At 42.9% G+C, this 13,575-nt stretch overlaps 1 protein-coding gene across 1 annotated transcript in view; it reads right to left on the bottom strand.

Moving 5' to 3' along the window:
• C8H10orf143 (chromosome 8 C10orf143 homolog) overlaps window positions 1-13,575 on the bottom strand; it is a 71,662-nt gene that overhangs the window by 24,705 nt on the left and 33,382 nt on the right. The gene's annotated exons all lie outside the window — the stretch shown is intronic.

Below are 13,575 nucleotides of genomic sequence, written 5' to 3'. Positions count from 1 at the left end.
GTGTGGTTTTATGGCCCTCATTTGTATTGGAGTTGGACCCAACTGTTCAATACCAGCTGCCTCTTAAAAAGGAATTTAACGAGAAACAGGTCAAACCAGAAGCAGTTTGACATATGGACAGATTGACATCAGGCTGACCTGAGTTCAAGTCTCTGACACAAGCTGCCCTGTGACCCTGGGCAAGTCACTTAAAATCTCACTGCATAGATGCCTAAGATTATAATGTGTAGAACATCTGCCCATCTACACTGGCAAAAGCAAGTTCCTTGCACTGATGAAATCACAGGTTTGGACTAAACAAAAACGTCCAGCAGACTGCCATTTCCTCCCCACTTCCCTCAACCCTAGGCACAAATCTTGGAGAATCGTCTTCTTGTTCCCCAATCCATCCCCTTAGAAGAAAGTGCTCCCCTTCAATGAAAGTCTCTGAGACAGAGTCTCCCATTATGGGCACTTGCTGAAAGTTCTGCCCTGAAGATGGATGACAAGAAGATCTGGAGGAAGAGGAACCAGAATCTGTTTGAAAACTTGGTCTCAGATTTTTTTTCACGGAATTCCTAATTTTATAGTGATGTTGCCTGTGTGATAAAGAAAAAAAATTCCCCCTGTTATTTGAGAAGGTCTACACAGCTCTGGGAAATGCAGATGGTCTGGCACTCGCATGAAGGCTAACAAGAACAGCACATGGTAAAGATTTCAAGGATGTGATGCGGATGGCCATGATGGGGCTTCCACTTCTTAACAAAATTCTAGGTAACCAACTTCACTTGCTTTATACTGGCTTCATCCCCTGTAAGGATGTGGAAGTTACTTCCTGTCTAGAAGCTATTCATAGACTAATAAATAAGATGAGAAATTAGTCACAAGAATAAAAATAGAAGGACTGCTGGTAGATTGATGTGATTATGTTCTGTCCACTATGTAAAAGGGAAGAATGCTTGCCTGTAAATGAAAGCCCCTCTGGCTTTTCCCTTTGCCCCGAGATCACGTCCTCTCTGTTCTCCCATGACCCTTTGGTTCCCCAAGCCACAGAGGGAGGCAAAATTTGCAATGTGTGGATACCACTTAAAGACTCAATCGTATACATGCATTGTGTTATTGGAATAATATTAGATCAACACGCGGCCAAGTGCAGTGTCACAACAAGCAGACGTGCAATTATGAGGACAAAAATACCCCAAGGAAATCACCGCAAGTCTTATTAATATCCAGCCCTGCTGAAGACAACTGTCAGACAATTGGTCAACAAGCTACCTTGTATCAGCTCGATACGGACTAACCCATTATGATCTTTATGAAGTGTCCTTTTGGGGGGTCTAGATCCTCAAACACGAGTTGGAAGACCCTTTCCTTTTATTAGTTGCTAAGCTCTTTATACTTTTACCATATTGCGGCAGGTTAGAAGTCTAAGCTTTATTGTCTTATGTTATTGAAAATCCAGATTCCTGCAGCCTTCTCCCTCAGGTCAAGATTTGTCTGTGAATACATTCTCATTTTTCCTTGTACAAAGGCTGTCTGGAGAGAGGCAGAAAAAGATTATGACTGTAATATACTTAAATCCAATTTATTTGCCTGACCAGAAACTTCCACACTCCACAATTGCTTCCTACCAAAGATTTTGTATTTAATTCTTCTATAACAGTAAGAAGCAAGAGTCAGTCTAGTTAGCCAACAGGTGACATATATATATATATATATATATATATACACACATACATATATGCATACACACACATATATACATACTCATATATGTTTGTATCTATGTATAAAATTATCTGAAAGAAAAAGAGGCTTTGCCGGAAACATCCCATTTGGAGCTATTTCTCAAGATTGTACGTGTATAACCTACATCAGTTTGTTTGCTGTCTTGGAGAGGGGCAAGGGAAGGGATGGAGGGAGAAAAATTTGGAACTCAAAATTTTACGAAAACGAATGTTGAAAACTATCTTTACATGTGATTGGAAAAAATAAAATACTATTAAGGAGCTATTTTTTAACCATTAACTTTTTTCTCCCAATTCTAAATGACTAATTTGTTATTTAGAAATAAGTGTTCAAGTCCCAGGCTAAATGTGAGTACTTGTATATCACTGGAGAATATAAAATTGTTCAGCAGTCATTTTGAGCCAGCTCCCTTCATTTTGGTGTGATTCTGTCTGAGAGTGTCTTTGCCGTGGCCCCCATCAGCAATGAGGAGCTTTGGGGGCTGGCTCCCTCCTACGCTTCAGCTAAGGACTTTATTAGTCTGCATTAATATTTCCCTCCTGGCTTTAACCCAGTATAAAATATTTGAGCCTAGGAGAGAAATGATTCGGGAGGGGGAAGAATTATTTTCTTAATTAGTGTTTACTCTTTTTAAGTAAATCGAATGTAGATAGAAATCCAATAGTCCAGACTGGATTCTTCCCCTTTTGGAAGGCAATGCCCTTTACGACTAAAGTAGGTGATTTGTCAGACTGGCCAAAGCAGGGCCCGCATTGAGCGTCAGCCTCGTCCCTTTTGAAGGTGTCCCACAATGGTTTCAGTTAGATTCATGGATTGACCAATGTCTGTCACTAGGCCTGGGAGTAAATGACTGTCAAAGCTCTTTGCTCCCATTTTTCTTATCCCCAATGCAAATGTCCCCCTTTTAAAGCAAGATACTGATGCAGATTGTAATGAAGCATACGTGTCCAGCCTTGGTATTAGAGAACAGCTGTTGAAAGACTCTTCCCTCCTCTTGATAAAGAGGTGGGGGGCTGTAGGTAGAGAGTGGTACATGTGTCATGCTTCAGTCAGTCACTTCAATAATTTATTTTCTTTGTTATAAAACTGGATTCTTTGGAGTCAGGTGGGCTGGGAGCAATATCAGGAACAATCATGATGCCAAAAAAAAACCAAACAATATTTTTTTTAGGAAGCTAGGCTGTTTTTGGAAAACTGCTTCTTCATATCCTTTGACCACTTACTATAGAGAAATGGCTTGTGGTCTTATGGATTTGTGTCAATTCCTTATGTGTCCTTGATATCAAATTTTAATCCAAATGTTTGATGCAAAAAAATTCCCCACAAGAGTTTCTTTTCTTATTCTATCTGCTTTGACTTTGTTCATGCAAAAACTAAAAACCAATTAATATAACAAAAATTTCCTATTTTGTCTCACGATCAATTGTATCCCTTATTTGGTCAAGAATTCTACTAGAGCAATTTGGAACTCTGCCCCAAGGGCTATAAAAATGTGCACACTCTTGGACCCAGCAATACCACTACTAGGTCTGCATATCAAAGAGGTATAAAGGAAAAAAGAATAAAAAGACCCACACGTGCAAAAATATTTATAGCAGCTCTTTTTGTAGTGGTAAAAAATTGGAAATTGAGGGGATGCCCATCAATTGGGGAATGGTGAACAAGCTGTGGTATATGATTGTGATGGGATACTATTATGCTTTAAGAAATGACAAGCAGGATGATTTCAGAAAAACCTGGAAAAACTTACATGAACCGATGCAAAGTGAAGTGAGCAGAACCAGGAGAACACTGTACACAGTAGCAGCAACATTGTATGATGACCAACTGTGAATGACTTAGTTATTCTTAGCAATACAATAATCCAAGGCAATTCTGAGGGACTCATGATAAAAGTTGCTATCCCTCTCCAGAGAAAGAACTGATGGGGTCAGAATGTAGAGTGAAGCAGACTATTTTTCCACTTTATTTCTGTGGGGGATTTTGTCTGTGTTTTCTTTCACATTACTAATATGGAAATATGTTTTGCATGATTGTGACTTTTTATATTGAGATTTCGTATACATTTGGAACTATTGTGGTATGTGGCGTAAGATGCTAATCTCAACCTAACATACGCCAAACTGCTTTCCAGTTTTCCCACAATTCTCATAAAAAAAGGAAATTGAATTAATTCATGTTCATGTACTTATCAAACACTGGACTATAATTTCTGATTATTCCTGAATCTTGCTTGTCTCATCTGTTCTACTGACTTGCTTTCTATTTTCTAATGGATATTGAATAGTTCTGGTGATTGACAGTTTGAATTATTATGGTATGAAGCCTGATAATATGATGCCTCCTTCATTCCTACTTTTCCCCCACTATATCTCTTGAAATTCTATAACTTTTGTTCCTCCAAATGAGTTTTTAAAAATGATTCTGTCTATCCCTATCATGTAAATGCCTTTGCCAACTTATTGGTATAGGAACAAGTCTGCCTAACAATTTAGGTAGTTTCACCATTTTTATTATATTGGCTCAGCCCAACCAAGAGCACTCAATATCTTTCCAATTATTTGTCTTATTTCTGCAAAATGAATTTTTAGTTATATTTGCATAAGTCTTGGGTGTGTTCACTGTTAACATTCACCTGTTTCATCAATGTCATGGTAATTTTGAATGGAATTTATCTTATTATTATTCCTTTCTGGGTTGTGTATAGAAATACTGATTTTATCGTAGATTTGCTTTGTATTCAGCTACTTTACTGAAGCTACTAATTGTCTCAATTCCTTGAAAATTCTCCAAAGAGCTCATGAGAAGGAAGCCTAACTCTGAGTAAATGAAAAACCAATAACAAATATTCTTGGAAAAGAGAACGAAGCACACTTTCAGTGCTATGGTGTAATGTTGGACAGGGTTCTGGTCAGAGTCAGAGTTGGAGGTCAGAGTACAGTCAGAGAGTGTTGGCTGAATTGTTTTACTTTGTTATGAAGGAGGATTCACCTCTGGAGGGAGTGGAAGGGTAATTTTCAGAAATTTTTGTTTTTGTTCAGTCTTTTCCATCATGTCTGGCTCTTTGTGATCCCATTTCTCTGGACAAAGATACTAGAGTGGTTTGCTATTTCCTTCTCCAGCTAATTTTACAGATGAAGGAACTGAGGCAAATAGGGTTAAAAGCGACTTGCCCAGGGTCACACAGCTTTTATGTGTCTAAGGCCAGATTTGAATTCAGGTCTTCCTGACTCTGGGCCCAGCACTCTATCCATTGTCCTACCTCCCACCCCAATAGCTGCCCACTTTTAGAAATTACTTTACTGTAATAACGAAAGGTATGATAAAACTTGGATTTTTTTACTACCAAAAAAAAGTCATCATCAAGTAATCATTAAGGACCTACTGTGTGCCAAGCAGTGTGTTAAGTTCTGGGAATAAAAGGAAAGGCAGACCACAGTCCTCCTCTCAAAGAGCTCACAATCTAAAGGAGGAGACAACCTGCAAACGACCATAAACAAAAATGACCCCCACAAGATAAAGTGGAAATGGCCAGCCAAGGGAAGGCACCAGCATTAAGGGGGATCCAGAAAGGTTTCGTGGAGGAAGTAGGTTTTAGCTAGGACTACAAAGAAGCCCAAGAAGCCAGGAGCAGAGATTTCCTCTGGCTGCATTCCTTTGGACTGGATTCCATTAGGTGACCCTGGGCAAGCCACTTAACTCTGTTTGCCTCAGTTTCCTCATCTGTAAAATCAGCTGGAGAAGGAAACGGCAAACCACTCTGTCTTTGCCAAGAAAACCCCAAATGGGGTCATGAAGAGTCAGACATGACAGAAACAACTGAACAAAACCAAAATCCTACTTTCTACAGGAAGCTTCCCCAGCCCCTTTATTCTAGTGACTTCTTCCCGTTAATGATTCCCTATTTATCTTGCATATAGCTTGTTTTGCATATATTTGTTTGCATGTAGTCTCCCTCATTAGACTGCAATCTCCTTGAGGGCAGGGTCCGTCTTTTGCCTCTTTTTGTATCCCCAGCACTTAGCAGAGTATCTGGCCCATGGTAGGTGCTTAACAAATGTTTGTTGAATTGAAAAACTGAAGTCACTCCACTTGCCTGGGCCTCAGTTTCCTCATCTGCAAAATGAGGAGGCAGGAGGGGGAGGGACTAGATGGCCTTCAAGGACCCTCCTCGGTCTTGCGCCATATATGGTTCCATGACTTCTCCTCTCATTGAATGGCTAGATAACGCATGCACGTTTGCGAGGCACTTTACCTATGTGGTCTCATTGGATTCCTATAAGAACCCTGAGATGCAGGTGAGGAAAATGAGGCAGGCAGAGATTCAGTGACTTGCCCAGAGCCACACAGCTACAGAGTGTCTGAGATGAGATTTGAACTCAGGTCTTTTGGCCAACGAGTGCGGTACCTTCTCCATTGCACCACCTGGCTGCTCTTTATACAACTTGCCCAAGGTCAGACAGATAGAACAAGGCTGAGGATGTGAGAGATGGAAGGACTTCAGAGGCCAGCCCACATCTAAGTTTTACAGGTGAGGAGACTGAGGCCCAGAGAGGTGAGGTGGCCTGCCCAGAGTCACACAGATGGCAGAACTTCTCATTGCTTCCATTCCTGTCGCTGGAAGATGAGGCATCTTAACTCAGTATTTCATGGAGAGGTAAATCCTAGATGCTTGAACGAGTCCTCAGGAAACAGAAACATAGGCAAGAACTCCAGGTGTCTGGCCTTCCCCAAGGAAGGTGTTGTTGAGAGTGGACACGCTTATGACTGGGTGCCACTGACACGTGTGTGAGAGCATTGATGAAATGCTCAGACTACACAGATTGGACTACTCATGAAAATGGAAAGCTGAAGTTGGACTCATCCCATGGTCTTGTCTCAGTGCTGCCATGGAGGAGGCATCAGATCTGGGACCAGAGATTTCATCTCTCTGGGACTCAGTTTCCTCATTTGTAAAATGCAGTAGTTGAACTTAAGAGCATGAAGTATGATTCCAAAGGACTGAGCTGAATTGTGTTTGAGCAGGCTGCCTGCCTCTGGGTGGAGAGGACATGGGGTCAAGTGGCAGAATAAGACGTACATATATAGTCACAGAAAACATGGAAATTTGTTTTGCTAGACTCTGCACATTTGTCACAAGGGCTTAGCTTGTCTTTTTTTTCCAGTGAGGGGGAGAGTGGGAAGGTGACAGAGTAATAGGATTGGAGCAGAAGAAAGAAAAAGAAAGAAAGGAAGGAAGGAAGGAAGGGAGGGAGGGAGGGAGGGAGGGAGAAAAAGGGTCATTGAAGCACCTTTTGTAAAAATACGGAGACAAGAAGAGAAAGAAGGCCGGAAGGAAGCCTAGACAGGTAGAACAGCATAATTAGTTTTTAAGCAAGCTTTAAGCATTAAAAGACATGATTTGAAAGACAAGTGCCTGGAAGGGATGTGGCTCATTCATGTCATGAGAGAGGGCTACCCAGTGGACAGGACAGATGATCCATCATCATCCATGAGACATTGTGAGACCCAGCAGAAGTGCCCACATGTTGGGCAGATGCCCTGGGAGGGTTTCATAGAAGGAAGTCTTATAGAAGACTTTATGAGATGGATGGAGCATGGATGATGGGGGGCGACCTGTCCCATCGGAGGGAGTGCCCACATCAGTGAGATGGCAGACTCAAAGAGCTGTCAAAGAAAACAGCCCAAATCTCCACTCTGGCTTTTCCATTTGGGGGGCACTAATTTTTTTCTTTCAGTTGTGCTGCTTTCTTTGAGAACCTGTTGTCCTTAATTTCTTATCTGCTACATGCTGAAGAGCAGACCAATTTTCCTCTCAATCCACCCCAATCCTAGCCTGAGACCTTGAAATGGGGTATCACCCACAATGTAGAGAATTCAATGGTATGAGATGAGCCACAGGACTTGAGTCCATGTCTCAGCTATGTTACTTACTACCTGCATGACCCTGATAAGGCATCTGCCCTCTGCCACTCAGTTTCCTGCTCAGTAAAATGGGAGTAAAGAGATTCGATCAGATCATGTCTATGGTCCCTTCCAGCTCTCTGTCCTATGAGCCTATAATTTAGCAGGCCATACTTCCAGTCCTCACCCAGCTACAGCTATTCTTCATGGTCAAATAGTCAATACCACATTTGAAACCAAATTAGAGAAAGGAGCTAGGGAACCCAGAAGCAGAGCCCCCAGAATCTACAGCTAGCATATGCGTATAATTCAATCACAAAGATTTGTCACATGTATGTCTACAGTTAAAATACTCAAATGAGTCTGTGATCTCATCCGCTGGCACATTCCCTCCGGTGATGCAGACTGCAACCTGTCCTGGGCGACTTTCATCCACTTCCTCCATCATCTCATGACCTCCCCACCCCTAGCAAAGAAGGCCTTCCTGGCTTTCTTCTAACATCACTGAGATGCTAACGGAGCACATGGGCAGTCCTGTCCGTCAAGTATTCGTCGCTCTGACCCCATGAGGCTCCATCTTTTTTTCTCCCAGACCTTCCTTGGAAGATCTCATCTATGCTGTTCCTCCTTCATAACTCTGAGCTCAGGATGTATACTTGTGCCCATGTATAACTACATTGGATATCTTGCCCCACATCCACACATAAATCAAGGAAGGTAAAAAGAAACAGGAGAATTAAACCAGAATAAAATACATACCGACAGTGATCAGACTGAGCAAACTCATGAAAGGCCAAAGAGAGAGAAAGATGACTAATAATAACAGTAAATCTACAAACCTCTTCCTCATCCATCATTTCATTCAAACTCCAAGTCTTCCCCATGAGGAAAGCCACTCTGGTCTTATGTCCCCATTTTGCAGATTTGGAAATGAGAGATAGGTACCCCATGTCCCCCTCCCTTTTAAAAGAAATACCTTTGTGCCTCAAAGAAGATGTATTATAATTTACTTCCTCCTCTTCCCTGCCCCCAGTAATACCTGGCTATTGGTCCCCTACCTACCATATAACCTTGTTCTTTCCTTTACTCCTCCCTATCTCCCTGTGAGTGAATGCACCCCTCATTCCTCTACTGAGTCACTCCCTTGCCTCTACTGTCTTCTCAACCTGGAAGATCTCTCTGCCTCAGTGGCCCATTTCTCCCATTAGTACATCGCTTCCAGACTCTCCAGTTTGAGTCAGGGTCTAGGACAATCATCCTTCATCCTCTCCAGGCCATGCTTCTGACTCTCTGCTGCCTTGTCTCTCACCAATCCTCCCCACCCCCCACCAGCTGTCAGTTCCCTGACATGTATTGTCTTCCCTCAATAGAATGGAAGCTCTTTGAGGGCAAGGTCTGCTTTTCTTGTTGCTTGTATTTGTATCCCCAGTGCTTGGCACAGCGCCTGGCACATAGTAAGCACTTCTTATCTCCACTTAACTTATTGGTCATTCTAGGTATTTTCCAAAGTAGGATTTGCCTCCCTTGTCCACTGGGCCTAATCAGGACCAACATCTGATGGCGGCCAAATAGCTCCTCTTCTAATCAAAAGATAAAAGAGTTTAAGGGCAAGGCAACTTTTAAACACAAATGATGGAGATTTGAGATTCGCCTTCACCAGAGTCCAGCCATTTTAGAAAGGCCTGTACTTGTCACAGTCAATGGACCGAACACCATTTTGTGGGACTTTTAACTCTCTCTCCCTCAACTTCTATGTCCTAGCATTAACCCAGGCCCCAGAGCAAGGAGGTAAACTGGCTCCCGGATTTGCCAGAGCACAGATGCACCAGCCTCCCTGGCATGGTAGGGCTGGGTTTCAATGCCTGCCAGAAGTGCAGAAACATCATGGCTCTTTTTTTTCAAGACATCTAGCTTAGTAACACCAATTGTTCTGACGTGAGCAAAGTGACAGTGACCCATGATTTGTTTTACAATTCACAGACACCTGTACCATGAGGCTGACTGCATCTCTGGTTCTTCCTCTACGAAAGTGAGTGAGAATTCATCCAATTCAGCTTCTTTCAGAGTTGGAGGGAGGAAGCTTGGATGTTATCAACTTGAAGCCCACTTCTTTGAGAGAAACACACAGGACCCTAAATAGCAGCTTCCTGGTCACCACTGATGATGACCTGAATAGTCTTTGAGCAGTAAATGATTTGTCTGCAGATGTCTGACATGCCTTTGGGCTTCACAAAGTGCCCCAAGAGCTAGTGCTTAGCATGCAGAAGAGTCCAGCATCACACATCACCCTAATGGATGGTGATAATGTCAGTGAGGAGTTCCCATCCACACCCCAAAGCCATGCTGACAGCTTGTCCTTCAGATTTGGGAAAGTGAGAGTGCCAATTCTGCAGAATTCATCTCTGATCCCTATTCCCCACTAATCTGATCAAATACTCCTTCCCCCATTCTGAGGCAGGCTGATAAAGTAGTTTGATACAAATAAGTTGTATATTAGATTCTGGAAAGCACATTTCCCTAGTAAATCCAATTTCACCAAAGATTGTTTCTGCCACAATATTAGTCACTTGGTAATGTTACAGAAAATGTACTTAGCCTGTTTGGGCTGGAGGAGGTAGAGAGCTCCTTTATCACAAGATGTGGTATAATGAGGCTAGGTGGTCTGGATGATGGAGGGAAGGAGCCTACCACACACTCATCTTTCTGGTCCCTGGAATCTCTACCATGCCATCCTTGGAGGTCAAGGATGACAAGGAACCCCTCCCCGTGAGCAGCTGACCTGTCTGCAGGCAGCTTCCTGTCTCACTGTCAGCTTCCCAATCTGGGCCTGCATCTAAATGCGGACACCAGAAGGTTCATAAATCTGTATGCCCGAGTAGAGGCTCTCCAACAGCAATTCATTTTAATTATGTGGGACATAAAAAGACCACCTACAGATGAGACAATACAGCTGTAAGGCTCTCAAGGTTACTGTGGGGAATACTTCATAACTGAAGTATGTTTTCCCTAAGGATTTATACTACCATTTGATTTAATTTTTAATTTTTACATTTTAATCAAAAATAGATCAAATGGTATGGCTGTCTCCTGGGGAACATACTTCAGACACGAAGCAGTCTGTGTTCTTTTTAAATATGGAAAGCTGCCATTTCGGTATAACTCGCAAGTGACACCCTGTGTTGCCACAAATGCCACATGGGGTTTCTAGGACAGTATTGTTTTAATAGTCACACAATAATCACACCCAGAGAGCTCCCACACACACACACATCTGCACATATAGTCTTGTCAAGTCCTAGAAATGGAGTGTAGCCCAGAAAATGAGAAAGAGACAGACAGAGAAAGAGACAGACAGACAGACAGACAGACAGACAGAGAGACAGAGATTGAGGGACTGGGACAGAGAGAGGGAGTGAGGGAGGAGAGAAGGAGAGAGAGACACAGAGAGAGAGAGAGACAGAGACAGAGACAGACAGAGAGACAGAGAGAGAGACAGAGACAGAGAGAGACAGAGAGACAGAGACAGAGAGAGACACAGAGAGAGAGAGAAATAGCGTGAAGGAGGAGAGAGGGAGAGAGGGAGAAGAAAAAGGGAAGGAGGAGGGAGAAGGGAGGGAGAGAGAGAACATACCTATTGCCGGCCTTGGTGCTACAGATGTAACACATGTAGATGTATCTCACATACAGTGCCCAAGAGCTCCTGATCTTTTTCGAGCTAATTGACCACCAAAGATGGATTTTACTCTCTTTGTTCTATAGTCACACCCACAAGCTTATGGAGGAATTCAACACCTCCTTGCAAAAGGTGTCATTTCCATTGAAGGGTGATGGGACAATCAATTGGGAAACAACTTTCTCCCCTGTGCTGCCCCATCCTCCAACAATGAAGTATTGTTTTTAAGAGGCCTATTTTTAAAAACACAAATAACCATTTAAAAATTGTACCCAAATTAAAAAGAAAATAAAGACACCTCTTTGGTTCCAGCTACATACTGTAAAGCTCCAGTTGGACCAGCCCATCGTTCCGGACAGCTATCCAGCTATGAGACATGGTTCTGTGCCAACTCCTAACACCAGGACCATTGATCTGGATTTTACCGGTAGGTGTGTGTTGGGGGGGGGTGTTGTTGAGTAGTGATAATCTTGAGGTGTTAAATATCTATGAAATGCCACTACTCACAAGAACCTAGGGCAGGTGCTGGAAATACAAAGACAAAATGTAAACTAGTCTTTGTCCTTGAAGAGTTTACATTCTACAGGATAGACACAAGTGGCCAACCCTACCTCACCCTCAAGGTGCCACCATCATCCCATTCACCTGAAGCACAGGTTACATGGGCTCTCACAATGTTAGCTCCAAGAGACCTTGCACATCCTGTCAACAGCTACCTCCATCAAACCCCTCGCAGAGGCACAGAAGTAGGTCTTTCCTTTCCTCTTCTTCTCACCTCTGTTGGAGCTGTTCTCTCATCCTAGCAGCATGCCAGCCTTCTGGATAAAGTTTGTGAAATCCTTGGTAAAACAGGACAGAATTGGGGGGAGGTTGGTTCTCCATTTCTCTGCAGTGCTTCTTAAACTGTGGGTCAAGATGCCATTTGGGGTCACAAAAAAATTGGCAACAGTAAAAGGTTTCTGAGCTCACAACGACCGAAAATGAATTAAAAATCAAATGCAAAATGAATCGAAGGTGTTTCTGGCGGCGCTTGCCCACATCGAATCACCAACAGTCACTGCAGCCTTGGTTCTGAACACAAAGCATGCGCACTTTGCACTGTGCATGCCTTCAGGCGAGCAAAGACATTGATGCTGTGAAAAGAGGCGAGTGGGAAAAGCTGAAGAGCACCAGATCACTTTGGCTTTCTATGTGGGACAAGAAATAAAGGGGAGGGTGATGGCATGAGGCAATCCCATTGCCCAGGCTCTAGGGCAGAAAGAAAGCAACTGATTTCTTCAGTCTGAAGCCAAGTCCACCACAGCCAGCTTTGAGGCTGGGTGTCCACCACAGACACCAGCCAAGGAGAGAGATGGTCATGGAAGATAATCACGGCTCAGAAGTAGGCGTGTTTTTCCCATCAGCATCTCACTCTCCTGGGAGTTGAAGCTTTGGAACATTTCTGTAGCAACAAAGTAAGAAAACCCTGATGTCCTCAGAGCCAACACTTCTGATGCTTTAGAGTTCCCAAAGTGTTTCATACACATTACCTAATTTGGTCTTCATAACGACCTTCTAAGAGGGAGCCTAAAGGCATTATCATCCCATATTAAAGAGAACAAATCTGAGGTTCCACTCCAAGATGACTTGCCCAGACTCATACAGCCATTAAGCTTTTGGGGGGGGGGATTTGAACTCAGGTCTTCTTGGGACAGAGGATTTGAACAGCTCTTTCTGGGACAACTGAATGGTGGAGTGGATGGAATGCTAGACCTGGACCTCAGACACTTATTAGCTATGTGACCCTGTATGACTGGGCAAGTCACTTCACCCTGTTTGCCTCAGTTTCCTCATCTATGAAACGAGCTGGAGAAGGAAATGGCAGACCACTCCAGGATCTCTGTCCAGAACATTCTAACCTGGGTCCTGAGGAGTCAGGCCTGACCAAACAACAAAAGATCCTCAGATCTCTTTTTCAGACGACTGTCTAAATATGTCTTCACCAGCTTGTACTTGTGAAATTGATTTTTTGAACCCAAGGATCGGACTGCATCTTGATTCAGCCCAATGCTCTAGCCCAGTGACATCGAACTCAAATAGAAAACTTAACTGTACTGAAAACTCCCTGGAGACTGCACAATGACTTAGAAAACCATGTGTTAACATTATCTATACTCTATTGTTTTTTATTTATTTTGTTAAATATTCCCTACGTTGTTTAATCTGCTTCTGGTGGCAATTGGGCATTCAGTGCCAGGCAGCATGTCTAACACCCTGCTATGGCCTGTTAA

This window comes from Trichosurus vulpecula, chromosome 8 (assembly GCF_011100635.1).
Source record: "Trichosurus vulpecula isolate mTriVul1 chromosome 8, mTriVul1.pri, whole genome shotgun sequence".
Classification (NCBI taxonomy): Eukaryota; Metazoa; Chordata; class Mammalia; order Diprotodontia; family Phalangeridae; genus Trichosurus; species Trichosurus vulpecula.
The sequence above is the reverse complement of the archived record's forward strand: the minus strand, read 5'-3'. Positions and strand labels throughout refer to the sequence as shown.